The 12,330-nt window shown below is 41.8% G+C and overlaps 1 protein-coding gene across 5 annotated transcripts in view; it reads right to left on the bottom strand.

The window, feature by feature from the left end:
• The window catches only part of TAB3 (TGF-beta activated kinase 1 (MAP3K7) binding protein 3), a 135,936-nt gene that overhangs the window by 83,603 nt on the left and 40,003 nt on the right, over positions 1-12,330 (bottom strand). For 2 of the 5 annotated variants that reach the window (XM_019486287.2, XM_019486289.2), the window contains exon 1: positions 4,998-5,215. The exons of 1 other annotated variant lie outside the window; for it this stretch is intronic. The gene's annotated coding sequence lies outside the window, so the exon portion shown is untranslated. Of the gene's footprint in view, positions 1-4,992; positions 5,216-12,330 lie in introns of those variants that run through there. 2 more of the 5 variants (XM_019486285.2, XM_006258767.4) reach the window with 2 other exon arrangements.

Below are 12,330 nucleotides of genomic sequence, written 5' to 3'. Positions count from 1 at the left end.
CAGGATGACAAACTTTCATACTTAAAGGTGATACATGATGAGATTTATTTGACCTTGTGTGTGTTTGAAAAGGGAACAAGATCAAGGAAAATGAATAAGTGAAAAACCAAGGCAAGAAATAAAGGAGTCAATGTTCAACACAGAGCTACATACCACATCCAGGTCTTTCCTCACTCACCTAGGATATCTACATGTCCACTAATGTCTTCATATTTCTTTCAGTTTCATAGACTAATAAGGCAATCCCATCTGAAAACAAAATGCCTTGTATACTCATTTATTCATAAAATCAGAGTCCCAAAGTCCTGGCTAATATCAGCAACAATTTCACTGAGGCCACAAACAAGATATCTACCTTTGCACAGAACAAACAGACAGAAGGCATTTGAGGATGTTTTGTACTACAGAAGTTTCTACAATCATGTCAGATAAGAATTCTTCCAATGTAGGACACAGTATGCAGGACATTTATCAATTGTTTTTAAAACCTTCAGCACTGTGGGTCTTACAAAGGATAGCTTTACACAAATCAGGGGTTCAGCAGAATCTGACAAGTTTGTTCCATAAGAAATTTGAGGCAGCACTAACATATGAGTAATGTCTGGCCCAACCTTCAATACTTTTACCCTTGAGACTCTCCTTTTCCTTCTGTTGGGTGTAAGCCCTCACATATTTGAAATTGCATACAAAAAAATGCCGTCTCAACAAACTTCTCTGAATTATTCTTTCCAAACGATTTTCAGAGAGAAATGAACCATCATCTATCCTTCCCTATATAGACATAATAGCACAAAAAAAACCAACGGTTATAAAAAGTGCAGCCTCCATTCAGTATACATTACATAGGTCATTGAGGGACACTTTCAGCTTACAAAATAAGTCTTTTTTTTCCAACCAATAAAAGTAACACCCAAAACAAGTTTGTTTACACTGTCCCAGGCAACTTTACTCTTCCCTCCATTTACTTTTCCTTTCGTGTTCCAGTCTATACACCAACAGGGAACAGGAAAATGAAACCATAAATCACAAAATGCTTTGTATATTTGTTTGACACTTTGGTTCTTACCCAACAAAAAGTCTAACAGAAGTTCAAAGAACAGACAACCTGATGCACTAACGTGAAGCCTCTCAACAGGCATTACAGTCAACTTGTAACTTATGCTTCATTGCAGTATTTGACAAATTTAACTAGAACATCAGAAAATATCCCACAAAAGGGGATTCCACACCTTACTAAGTTTTTATTAAATTTGGCATATTGACTCAATTTAGGAACGTCATCATATTTTTCACCAGGATTTCTGTATTTCAACTAACGTAACTAACTACAATAAATTCTATGATTTATTTATGTATAGCATTACACAGTGGTTTTGTTACAGAACTGTAGTTGTAGGAATAAGAACTTAAAAGTATTACCCAACTTGGATGCACAGATGTTGCAAGTTTCGTTCTACTTTGTAAAGCTAATTAATTAATTTCACATTTAAGCCATGTGACCAGAAACAGTTTGTGAAAGTCATACTTCAATGATGCTGTGTATGAGCCTCTGCAGGACTTTAGGTACTCTGCTGAAGTTTTGGCTAAACAGAGATGTTACTGAGGGTAATACCTGACTCACATAATTTTATTATCTATGGAAATGCAGAATCAGGAGATAAACCAGCCTGACCATCAGCTCCCAAAATGTTTCTGGTAAAGAAAAATATTTAACTATAAAGTGAGCTAACATGACAGTCACTGAGAAGAAACCCATGTGGTATTTTAAAGACTTGATTTTCAGATTACTATTGTATGTTTTAACTTGAGAAACACCTGAAGAAACAAACTCAAGTTACTTTCTAAGCACTTTAAAAATTATTCTGTGGATCTCAAGTTCCAAAGTCAGAAGAGGCCATTTTTAGCTAAAGGTGACTTCCCACAAAACATGGGCTATTAAAACTTCAACTGTTCCTGCTTCACATCTAATATGTCATCGGCTTGAATTGGGAACATACAAGAACCTCCATGCTACTATGCATGCAGCCCCATGCCTGCCTGCTGGGACTAACACCAACCCATGCCTCCATGCAGAAACAAGGGTTGACATGGGTCTTAGTTTACCAGGGATTCCCCAGGACCCATTCCACTTAACACCACTACACTGGGGCCTGTGCTAACCCATGCCTCCATGTGAGCTACAGGTCCCAGTAAGGAGGTGTGGGGCAGCAAGGAACACAGGGAATCCCCCCAGGCAAGGGAAACCCATTGCCCATTGTCCCACATCAGGCAAAGTGTGTTACACCCAATAAAGCAAAATGATTTTGGTAGGATGCGTCTCACCATGCACAATCCACACTTTGTTTGGCAATGTCTATTTTTGCCAAGGTATAACTGAACTGTTACCCTAACTCGAGCCCTGTCCACACACAAAAACTCAAATTTGCTGGTAATTTGAGTTGACTTGCCCACCCAGAGTCACAGGATACATCTTGGGTTATCAGCCGACCTGTTGCGTTCTCTATAGTTCAAACACTTGAAACCTGGCTGTCCTAGATACAGTTGAGTAAATTAACTGTAGAGTTAAGATGGCAATAGCAATTTTTCTTCTAATAAACCATTAACGACAAGGCAGCAAGGACTTTAACTGATATCTGCCCTTGCTAATGCACCGCAGACAGAATATGAGTGTACTGTGCCTACAAAATCACTACCATAAATTTACTACCCAACTTAACACTCAGAGAACAACACTGCATAGACAAGAGAGAGGTAAAACTTAACTCCTCCTGTATATGAACTTCTAAGTACTAGGACCATGAACCCCATTCTTCTCTTCCCAGATGATTAATTTGATTAAATAAACTAAAAAAAAATCCTTTGACCAGAAACTTCAAAAGCATAAACCTCAAGGAAAACTCTAATCTTTGAATTTCAACTTCACAAAAAGATTATAAACATTTTAGCTGCTTATACATGTGACAACAAATCAAACTTTTAAAAATGTGAATAGGCCATATAAATCACTTATGAAATATCAAATGCTACGTTCAATTGTAGCGCAACTCCACTAAAAAGTGACTATTAGAAAAATACCACATATTTTTCCTCTGTGGTCAATTTTTCTCCTTACTGTGGACAAGAAACATCCAACTCAACTTGACTATTTACAGATGACTGATAGAAGGAAAAGGTCATTTGATCCAGAAACAAACAAGTAAACGTGGAACTCCATAATAACCTCTGTACAGAGTTATTTTGTAGATTCTTTAAGTTTTGACATGAAACCATGATAAAAAATAAATTTAAGGTTCACAATCCGGCCGAAGGGGCCTAGCTGCACCTAAAACAAAGACTAGTATGTATGGTGATTTAAAGAAACAAAGTTAAAGATCAGATTCAATTCTAAACCCACTTCTTTTTCTTTATTCCTATTAAAATTCAGTAAGTGATTTTGTGTGAGCCAAAACACGCTATAGCAGCAGTGCTCAAACTTCCAGCCCTGTGGTCCAGGTAAGCAGCACTGTGTCAGCCCACAGGCCAGATCCTGCAGGTAAGGTCTGTTCATGTGCCTGATCTAGCACAGGGTCATCCACGAGTGTGATCTGGCACGCCAGTCCAGCCCCACATGCCAAATTCACCTGCAGACTAAACTGGTGCACTGGCCCAACTGTACGCACCAGATCAGGCCATATAGCCACTACACAGACCACATCATCTGACTCGCAAGGAAGCAGCAGTAATTAAAACTGCCACCACTATCCTACTGTCAAATTTCCAGCTCTGTAGAGACCCTGGCTGGTGACAAAGCCCTGCTGACCTGAGACTGAACACCGCTGCCTTATAACATTTATATGAAGACAAGGCACTGAAGCTGTCTTCCAATTTCTGCTATCAACCAACATCCTAACTCAGAAACAGGACCAGTAAACAAACTAAATATTTATAGTTTGAAAGGTCACAACGCCATTCCTTCCCCACTTCCAAGCATGGCCTTTGAATTATACCTAGTCTCACTGGGAAGAGAACTTCCTTCATTGCTCATGTTATTCTCCTGTAACCAGACCAGAAAGTACCAAACATTTAACCAGCAAAGAGATGTACCTTAAAAAAAACAAATAGGAAAACCCAAACAAATGAAAAGGAAACCAAAGCTACATTTTGCTTAGTGCTGTTTCTTAAGCATCCCAAGGACCTGCCCACCCTTGCTTTTCTTTAGGACTACTAATAAACCCACTCAACCCAGCTCCCATACAGCTGGCATTGGCAAGGCATTTTTTAAAAGTCCTCGGTCCCTCTGTGGTTTAAGGCCTGCCCAAACCAACCAGCACCAGGACCAGGCCTGCGCTAGTTGTGACTGGGACCTAGAAGCCTGAAGAGTCACTGGGGCGAGTGCCAAGCCCCAAACAGGCAAGACCGGACAGATGCTACCAGAGGCCCTGGCAGAACACCTGCCTCTTCTCTAAAAAGAGGGGAAAGGGTGGCAGGGGAGGGGAGGCAAGATGAGGCTACCCCAGGCAGGGCACAGAACAAGGAAGCACAAGTACGCACACACACACACATGCGTGTACACCTACACATATGTGCACGTGGAAGCACACACATGTACACCCACAACCATATAGGAGCATGTGTGTTTACACACCCATACATACCCAGTCAGGACAGCACATGCATGTACACCCCCACACAGGAGCACATATGTATGCACACACCCCCCCCCACACCCGGAAGCACATACATGTACACACCCACAGACCCCGGAGCACATGCATGCACACCCCCACACACGAGCACATACGTGTAGAAACAACCCCCTCCACACACACTCGCAGCGCCCGTTCTACTCCCCGCCCCCACCCCACGGAAACAAGGCGTGTGGGGGGGGGGGCGGGAACCTCGTTCTAGGGCTGCCCCTGACGCGGGGGTGACGGGGTTCCTACGCCCCGCGGAGCCACCTCGCCAGCCGCTCCCTAACCTCCAGCAAGTCTTCCCCGCCCTGCCCCCCCTCACCTCACCGTGCGCGGGGGGCTCGGCTCCGGCGGCAGCACCATGCCCAGCCCGGCCCCCGGTGGCAGCGGGGCGGGGGGGGAGGGGGCGACTCCCCACTCCTCCTGCGTGGTGCGCGGGGGGGAGGGGAAGGGGGTGGGGTCAACCCCTGTGCGCGCGGGTACCGAAGGGGCGGGGGAGAGAGGGGAGGGGGCGGGGGTCCGTCTCCGGGGGACAACAGCTCCTGGCAAGGGGAGCGGCGGTTAGCCGTAAAGCACTTCCGGGATCCAGACTGCGCCCCGCGCCCATGCGCAGGGCCCCGGGTAGAAGCCACCGCCCGCGCGCAAGGGCCGTTCTCGCCAGGCTCAGACATGGCGCCGCCCGGCGCGGTTCTCGCGAGACTCGGGAGGGAGGAGGAGGAGGGGTTAAATGGGAGCGGTATGAGCGCTTGGAGGCTGTGCTTCTGGCTGCGTCAGCGTAACGAGGGGTAGTATGGGGCGCTGGTTGGAGTCCTGCCGCCGGCTCCGTAGGTCCTGGGGCAGATCCTCTCCTGGAAAGGGAGGAAAAAAAAAAAAAAAGAAAACCCTGAAAAAAAAAGAAAGAAAGGAGCATCCCTTAAGACAGCCCTGCGGGGGCCCAGGTCCCTGCTCAGATCTTGAGAAGCCTGTAGTGAGAAGGACAAGTTAAAAGAAAGTAGGACTTTTTCCATGCTGTGTATTTTAAACAACGAAAGACTTATTAAAAATAAAGTATTAAAAAAAAAAAAAGCAAGACCCCAGAGGTTTTTATTCGTTTATTTGATGCATGCCCGTGAGTGGATCTAGGGAAGGTGGGGGCAGGTTGCGGATGGCGAGATGTATCCTCACCTGTCACCTAGTTTTGCTTCAGTCGAAATGATGCTGCTAGAAGCCATGGGTGACTGGCGCCTCCTGAGTCTGGGGGGGGGGGGCACCCACAAAAGCTGGCGGCAGTGGGAATGGGTACGGGGCTGGTAAGCACCCACAAACGCTGGCAGTGGTGTCAGCAGCACAGATGCCCCTGTGCGGGGGGGGGAGGGCACGTGCCCCCCTGTGCATGGGCAACTGGTGTCTCGAGTCTGGGGGGGCACCAGATCACCGACGGGGAGAGGAGGGTCCCCCAACAGCCAATTGCTGAGCCCAAAATCACCAACAGTGAAACAGGAAGTGCACTTTCCGGCAGCACTTCCAGTTTTGCAGCTGGTGCTTCTCAGGTGGTGCACATGCACCCGCATACACCCCCTATGCATCACCAATGCCCCCGTACCCCCACCAATCATTCGCCTATTCTAGAAGCTTTCCAAATATGCTGGGGCTGATGGAGGGTTATTTCCACTGAAGCAAGATCCCAACATCAACTTCATTGGAATGAGCTGAAAACCAAGAAGCAGAGCTGTGAAATAGGAGCAGCCAGCAAACGAAAGGCCGGCTTGACTGGTGAAACATCCATCCAGTCCATTAAAAGAAGAGGGAGTCACTGACATCCGTAAAATGAAACAAATAGAAGGGATTGGGTAGATCATCAAGAGCCATGACAAATTACTCCCTCAGCGCTAACTAGAAATGCTGCTGCTGCCAAGCATTTGGTTTTAAACTTTGGGTGCAGCTGGTATCAAAGAAGGGTGCAAGTACACCAGTGCCCTATCCCGCCTAGATCTGCACCTATGTGCATGTTTTGGGTTTCTTTTGTTTTGGCAAAAGCCAACCTGCATTTTAGGACTTGGGATGGTCACCATGTTCACATACATTCTCTGTGAACCAAGAAGAAAAAGGGTTGGGAAAGAGCAGTGATAGCATGTCATCAGCTAATCAAATGGGGGGAAAATAGCAATAGTCCAATCCTGTAGTGCCAATGGGCCTGAGCAAAATTAAGCCTATCATGCTCAGTGCTGTAGCACAGGGCGAGATACAGCCCATTTCCTGAAAAGGTGACAGTCCCAATAAAGAAGTATTTTTATCCCAAATATTTTATTTGCAACTGAAATACACAGACAGCCTAGATTATCTTTTTTTTTTTTTTTTTTTTTGCTAACAAACTTCTTTTTTTTTTTTATGATGGATGTTAAGGAAACATTGCTAAAAAACTGTGCTGGCTGCAGCTGGATTTGGGAACATTCAAGTACATTATTAATTCATTCTAGATCTGAATTTAGTATCAAACCCTCAGAGGTATGTGTGTACCTAAATACTATTAAAGCCAAAACCCATCAGCTGCTTTCACTATATGAAATCACTCTTAAAGGAGAGTTGATTGATCTACCTCTTCCTGATTCCATCCATTTGGCAACTGCAGCTATTAATGCAACAGGGAAGTAATATTAGGAAAGGATCTGATGTATTTTTAAATTTTGTTCTAATGCGATTTAGCAACTGAAAACAAGAAAAGTCAGCACCATTTAAATCAGCCAGTTCTTTTGAGATAGATGTTTAGGAACCAGTGCATTAGACATCACTATCATATATAAACATGTTTTGTTTTGTATGCGCTAAAGAAGATAAAATATCCTGATACCTTGAAAAATAGACTTCAATACTTTTTAATATTAACAATTCCTGGAATTAAAATGGAATGTATTAAACCTAGTCCCATAAAAAACTTCCAAAAGAAAATGCCCTTGGGTTCATTTTCTTAATTTAATGCTTATGGTGGTCATTACCACTCATGCCTGAAAGACTTCTGGTTTGGATTTAAATACAACCCTGTGTTCATTTCTGAAAATGAACAAAGAGTGTGGTTAGTTCTGCTTCCCTTCCTTTTGATGAACAGTAGTCAGAGAGACCTATTTTGGAAGAAAGCAATTTTCTGCATGTTTTGTCTTAGCAGTTACAGTCAAAGAAGCAACTAGATAAAAATGACTTTACATTGTTCCATACTTATTCTTGCTCTATGGTTTTCACATTGAATTAGCTCTATTAACAAATCAAAAGGTTATTTTTCTAACTGCCAGCACTACAAGCTAAAACTAGAATCTCTAGAAAAAAAAAAATCACTGTGTTCACTTCCTATTACATCAGAAATAGTAATAACATTTCTGTCACTGCAAATTAGCTGATAGTTTCATTTGATAATGCATAAAACATGATAGGATATTTTAATGTTTATGTTATTAAGCAATACAAAAGAAGTTCTCTCCCCTGCAAAGTAAGTAAACATAATTCAAAATACACAGAATGTATCCTAAGAACTCCTCTTTAGAGCTAAAAGATGCTATTTTTCCATATCTGCATGAAGACAAATGAAATCTACAGAAATTAAGGCTGACTCCTGCAATTTGTTGCACATAGGAATAACTGCACACCCAAGGGAGTGCCCCAGTGACTGCACCAATAGTTTAAACATGAAAAACTGCAGAGTTGGAGTTAAACAGGGTTCTTTAACCAAAAGTCTACAACATTCTTCAACCAATGTATCTATCATTGGATAATTTTTATTCTATCTATAGAACTTTATAGAGAATTATATCCCTACACTAAGCAGTTTTAAAAGTCTCAGACTGGCTTATCATCTGTTATTAAACCCTATTTGACTGTTTCATAAGAGCAGTTTATTTGACTGTTGCCACATTTTAAACAATATAGTCTTGATCTTTTCTGTATTTAATTTCTCTCATTGTCTTGTGCTCTAGAGACAATACAGAGAGTGAAATTCCTTTAGGGAATCCAACCTTAATCATAGCTTTATCCCTCCTTCCACTTTTCTCTTTGAAAAAAAAAAAAGACTATAAATAACATTTCTATTTCCATACAACTTTAAGGTTAACAAAGAAATGTTTCCCTTCGTTAGCAGTGATCACAAATTTAAATAATCTGATTTCAAAATGAAAATCTCATGGGATCTATGATGGAAGAACAAACACAGCACTACAGAAGTGGAAACCCCATGTTCTGAACCTAATTTTTATTTTGATGTCTTCATCCACCATACTATAAATCAGTTGCAACTGGCATTTGATTTGCCTTGGGGAGGGATAAGCAATACAATACCTATCATTTCTCAGGAAATGTCTAGGATTATCCAGCATTGTTAATTTGCTAAATCTCTGTTATGTCTCAGCCTTAGGAGTATGCTCGATTGGCAAATGCATATTGTCCTGCAAATTTTCCAAGATTGATCTTGATGTTCTTCAGTACTGTAACTATTTTCTCAGTGTGGCAGTAGGCACTGACAGCCCCTTGCTATTGTTTTGAAGGTATTCCTTTGACATAGAGCACAACAGAGACACTGCAAAGAGCAGAAGAGTGCCAGCATGCACCTTTTACTTGGCTTTTTTACATGACAGAAAAACTGCAGAGCCCATAAAAGCTGCAGTCCCTATTTACTCAGTTAGTTTTCCACATGATGTTTGTTATTTTTGAGATTGTGCTTCCTTCCTAGTCTGTAGGCAAGGAGGAACAAAATATTACAGAAATATAGACCCTCCACAAACAAAGATACATATGAAAAAACTCATGTTGCTTAAACTAGAATTTCTATATTACAGATTGACTTTGCTTTGGCATAGTCTCTTTCATCAGAACTAATCTTGGCCTGAAACCCTAGTGAATCAAGTCAATAATGCATATATTTAATAAGCAGGCCAACATAATATTTTCTGATTATCCAAGCAGAATGTGTAATGTGGAAAAAGTTTATACTATTGCAGTTTCATCCTAAAGGGGCTTTTTGCTTAAGACCTAATGCCTGTTTATATCTGGGCTCAAAAGTATTAGTAATAAGAATTCAAAAAGGACTAGTGTGTTCTCTTTTATTTTGTCACTGGAGACTCGTATGAAATTTATATTTGTCCTTCCCATGATGGAGTCCAGTGGGGGCCAACCTTATTGGCAGGCATGCCACAAGTTAACCCTGCATCCTCCTCAAGTGCCACTCTGAACCCTTTCCCCTGCCCAGTCTCCTGTTCTGCTTCTTTCCCTGTCTATCACTGTGTTGCCAGGCCCCTCCCAGATCTGCCATGTGCCACACACCTACTGCTCATGCCACCTATGCTACAGGTTGGCCACCCCTGATACAGTCCAATGGACAGCATCCTTTCATGGTGTTTTTCAGATTTAGCCTTAGTGTTCTGAACCAATTCTACATCTTGACTGGTATCCTAAATATCCAAAATCCCTCCCCCATTGTTTCAATAATTTAAAATGAGAGAGAGGTGTTGCTCTGGTCTCCTTTCCACTTTCCATGGTGTTACTGTGTTCTATAAAAGCCAGCTGCTATCATATCACCCCAGAGCTGGCTGTGCTTCCTAAGCATATCCATCTTATTATCCATGATCTAATCAGACTAAACAGATATTTAGATGGATAGATATTGAACTTGTCAAACATGTTTGTAAAGCATTCCAAGTTCTTTGTGGTTTAAAGGTACTAGTATGGAAACACTGCATTGCCTGTTCTTGACCACATGCTAGGAGTTTTTGGTAGACTGCAATCTATTCTGCAGTAGACTAATATTTTTGCCTTGGACTTCTATCAGACTCAGTTGGCTCTGAGTTGTTGTGTTGGTGATGTTGCTCTTCTATTTAGAAGATTTTTTTTTTTTTATGGAGGTGTGGGAGTTAGTACTTTCTGAGTTGTACTGACTGCCTGTCTAAACACATCATCATTTACTACTGTCTACTCCCTAGTCTTACCGACAATACTAGTTTAATGCGTGAACATGAATATAGGCAGCCAACAGATTAACACATCACAGCAAGTCTAGCTAATGGTAAAAGAAGTCTCAACCAGAAATGTTGAAACCTGCCAGAAACAAAGAAGTTGTATAAGAGGAAGCCCAGGAATATTTTCAAACAATGAGACCTTTCTGACCCAATGAAACGAAACTGGAACGCTGCGCAAGGTCTAGAGGAGAATATTACTGGCTAAGGATCAAATATATAATATTTTCTTTTCTATCACTACCCTCTTCCTGTCTGTGGAACAGATCAGAGGCCAATCAGGTAAGAAGAGTCTGACAGATTTTAGAAAGTATTACAAAGCCTTCCTCTATATAAACGCCTTTTTACCATAAGCGACAGTAATAATACAAATATCTCCTTCCATTCTGAACTCTTGATGAACTCCTCAGAACAAAACTTACCAAACCCCCCACCAGATGCCACACCAGTAATTTCACAGGTTTCTCAGAAGCAGGTTTCAGGAAGAATGGGTCTAGCCTTGCCCTGTTCATGACCTACTCTTCCAAGTTTGCTGACATGCTCATGGAAATTCACCAGTAAACCTTCATACAGCTCCCCCATTCTCAAGCTCTTGGTCTCTGGTCATATCTGACAGCAGGTATTGGAGACAAGACAGGGAACAGCCTCACTGGTGAACTACTGGCTCCTGAGCACATCAGCAGACCCAAAAGGGGTTTGACCCCATCCTCCACAAGACCCATTATTGCTACAGTATAAATGAACCTTATCAAGGCTTCAGAGAACTTTGCTTTTGATCTTGATTTTTCATGGAAGGAACTCATATACTATGTTGATGGGCACTGTAAAATCCTAGATAAATTAATGCTACATAAAGAAATTGCAATTGAGCCCTTAATGATTTTCTTTTGTACAGATCTGATTAGTCTGGCAGTCTTTTATTTGTAACTGGAACAAGATGGCAAAAAAGAGAGACTTGTAACAGTGCTCTTGAACAGTGCATCTTCTGACAAAAAAGAAAAAAAGTGTTATTTACACTCTCCTCCTACACAGTTTCAGAGCTTAAGCATAGTAAATAAATAAAGTAGTACTATGGAAAAATTATGCCAGGAAATAATGCATTTTAAATAGTATTTTCCCTCCATATGTAGCTTTCTATTGGTGAAAAGTGATATGCTTATTAAGTGCTATATTCTCCCTCATGCCCAAGTTTATGTCAGTACAAGAATAAACAAATGCATTCACTCTGCCTAATTTAGGTTTACCATTGCACGTCATTTTTTTTCCAACAACAGCTACAGAAAGAATGAAAAAAAGAAAAAATATATATGGTGCCTCCCTCCTTCCACCTCCTCGTGGAAATGAGAAGATGAATGAAGAAAACAATCAAATCTAAAATAAGAAGTTAACTTCTGAAATGACAAAGTAGTTAGGAGTTAGTCAAATAGGAAGGAGCATGTGTAACACTGCAAGAAATAGTTGTCTGGCAGCCAGCATACTTGTTTAAAATGTGTTATGGTTATTATTTAATTGTTAATCATGTTCCCACAGTAGGGTCAAATTCTCCCCTCCTGCACTGAAACAGAGTTTAGGGGAAATGTTGGCAACTGGCCCTACAGATTTGAAGAGCGTGACTCTTCATTCACAGATCAAACTGTGAGTGTGGAAGTTCCCGAGGAGTCAGAACATGTGGGCAGAGGCTGCTGATCCAG

The sequence above is a fragment of the Alligator mississippiensis genome, chromosome 1 (genome assembly GCF_030867095.1).
Source record: "Alligator mississippiensis isolate rAllMis1 chromosome 1, rAllMis1, whole genome shotgun sequence".
Taxonomy (NCBI): domain Eukaryota; kingdom Metazoa; phylum Chordata; order Crocodylia; family Alligatoridae; genus Alligator; species Alligator mississippiensis.
This window is presented reverse-complemented; position numbering and strand designations above follow the sequence as displayed.